Below are 3,038 nucleotides of genomic sequence, written 5' to 3'. Positions count from 1 at the left end.
ACCTTTGCTCCATTCCAACACTGGGGAGGAACCCTGGACATAGGGAGCAACGCAAGGGGACCCCAGCTCCTGCTTTCCTTGGTTTTTGTTTCCTTTTTTTGTTGTTGTTGTTCTTTTGGGTCACACCCGGTGGTGCCCAGGGCTGACTCCTGACTCTGTGCTCAGGGATCTCTTTTGGTAGGGCTCTGGAGTGCTGAGGATGGAAACTGGGTTGGCCGCATGTGAGGCAAGTGCCCTCCCCGCCCACATACGGCTCCAACAACTTACTGCTTACACCATGGTTCCAGTACTAACGGGAAAGAATTTCCACAGAGCGGTGCCTTTCATTTCACTTATTTTCATGTATTTGCTTTAGGTTTTTGGGTCCATGTCCGATGGTGCTCAAAGACTGTGTCTGGTTTTGTGCTTGAGTGTCGTTAGCAGTAGCCTTTAAGGGACCAGGGGCTACTGAGGATTCAACCAGGGCTTCCTGCATGCAAGGGTGCACCCAAGCCTGTTAAGCTGTCCTCATCCCCTGTATTCTCATTTTCCTTTGGGGGCCATAGCTAGTGGTGCTCAGGGCTTACTTCTGGCTCTGTGCTTGGGGGTTTGGGGACCACGTGGGGTGGTTCGAACAGGGCAGTGGTGTGCCAGGCAAGCACCTTCCTATATAGCCCCAAATCCTTAATTTTAGGGTTATGTTTTGACCATACCTGGTGATGCTCAGGGAAGACTCCTGGCTCTGTCTGTGCTGGGGGTAGTTACCCCTAGTGGTGGTCAGGGGACATTTAGGCCTTTCATATGGTGCCAGATACCCAACCCATGCCTCCCGCATGCAAAGTATGAGCCTGCTGAACTACCTGCGTGGGGCCTCATTTTTGTCTGATTTTTTTGGGGGGGGGCTACACCCAGAGGTGCTGCAGTACTACTCCTGGCAAGGTTCAGGAACCTACACAGGATGCCAAGGATTCAACCCAGTTGGCTGCATGTAAGGCATATGCCCTACCCACTGTGCTACCTCTGTGGCCCCTGATGTGTTTCCTGAAATAGCAGTGTTTGGGGTGGGGGGCAGGGCAGGCAGGATCCCTCCTGGCGCTACCTGACAGTTTGGTACTCAGGGGAGCCGTCAGAGTCACATGCAGTGGCGCTGGAGTTGGGGGTAGGCCATACAACTCTGGGTACCTAACTCAGGATCTCGCACATTCTAGGCATGTGTGGTCCCCCTTGAGCTACCTCTCTAGCTTCTCCTCGTAATAAAGAAGGAGGGAAAGTAGAGATAGCACCCCACAAGTGTGGGTAAGCAGCCTCACCACATAATGTGAGAGATGAAGCGATAGCAGTACTGGGGGCTTTTGATGGTGGAAATGAAAAAGAGATATAAATATATATATAAAATAGGCTTTATTGTGTGTATATATACATATATATTCTTTCAGAATATTCCCTCAAGAGCTGATATCCGCAATTCTTTTGCCTGTGCAATCAAAACATTTTATCTGTGGAGCGTACAGCATGGGGTAATTGAATGGAACTGATTTCCCTGTGATTGAAAAATTGCGGCCTGAAGTGAAAAAGCTCTTGACCTCTCATTTGAGAATACCAATACCAGGTGCACAGAGCGAGTGGTGGACTGGGGCCTCTGGATCCATCAGTCAAAGATTTGTATGTAAATGAGGCGCTTACTTCACGGATGAGGCAGGCTCGCAAAGACTTTGGAGAGAAAGTCTCAGGGAAAAAGGTGCATCCTGGAAATCACAGATGAAAGTTTGGTTTTGCATGGGGAGAAACTGCAAAAAATTTCTTTTTCTGACTCTTGTGGCTTTGTGACGACAGAGCCTAAATGTCAATTTGGAACTTGAATTTCAGATTTTATTGGGGTTCTTCTTTTTCCCTCTGGAGCTCACTAACGGTTATTTCCTGCAATGGATGTGACGACTTCAGCTGCAGACGAGGGTGCGCTTCCCAAAGGGATCTGTCTAGTGCCTCTGTGGCAGCAGCGAATGGCTCTTTCCCAGGAGTGTGTGTGAGGGGGACAGCTCCAGCTGTGTCTTGCTGTTATTGCAGTGTCAGAATCTGGAGATTCTACTGGAAGAGCAGGGAGTGAAAGCATGTTACGGTTCTATAATGAACACTTAGCTTAGAGCTTGATATGTGTTATTTTGTTTTGCCCTCAAAAATTACCCTCACATAGGTAGAAAACACAAAATCCATAGTCCTAGAAGGCCTACAAAATACCTGGTAAAATAGGGGCTGGAGCGATAGCACAGCAAGTAGATCATTTGTCTTGCTTGTGGCTGACCCGGGTTCGATTCCCAGCATCCCATATGGTCTCCCAAGCACTGCCAGGAGTAATTACTGAGTGCATAAGCCAGGGTAATCCCTGTGCATTGTCGGGTGTGACCACGAAAGCAAACAAACAAACAAACCTCCCCCCCAACCCAGTAATATAAATGAATATCTCAGTTAGTATTTTGAGGCCAGATTTGAGTCACACCCGGTGGCCCCAGAGGGCCACGTGATGCCAGGACTCGAACCCTGGGCTTCGCTTCTGAGAACAGATGAAATTGGTGCCTTCAGGGTGGTGTGGTCATAGACCCTGGGCTTGGCAATGCAAAACATGTGCCCACACCCACGGAGCCCTCTGTCCTGGCTTAAATTTAAGAATTCTTAAAGTGTGTTTCCTCTTTATTACTGTCAAATGCATACATCAGAGAACTGCATTCCAGCTGAGATACTTAGGCACACCTAGCAATGCTCAGGTCATTAGTCTGAAAATGTCTAACACTTTCTAAATTATTTATTAGCTGTCCTCCCGGTCATCGATTTGCTTGAGCAGGCCCAGTAACGTCTCCATTTTGAGACTTGTTGTTACTGTGTTTGGCATATCGAGTACGTCGTGGGTAGCTTGCCTGGCTTTGCCATACAGGCGAGATACTGTGGTGGCTTTGCCACTGCCCCTTCTGTCTGTTACTTTTTATTTTTTATTTTCTCTTCCTATTTGTTTCGTTTTGTTTTGTTTTGGGACCACAGCTAGGAATGCTCAAACGTTCCTCCTGACT

Source organism: Sorex fumeus, unplaced genomic scaffold (assembly GCF_029834395.1).
Source record: "Sorex fumeus unplaced genomic scaffold, SorFum_2.1 ptg000041l, whole genome shotgun sequence".
Classification (NCBI taxonomy): domain Eukaryota; kingdom Metazoa; phylum Chordata; class Mammalia; order Eulipotyphla; family Soricidae; genus Sorex; species Sorex fumeus.
The sequence above is the reverse complement of the archived record's forward strand: the minus strand, read 5'-3'. Positions refer to the sequence as shown.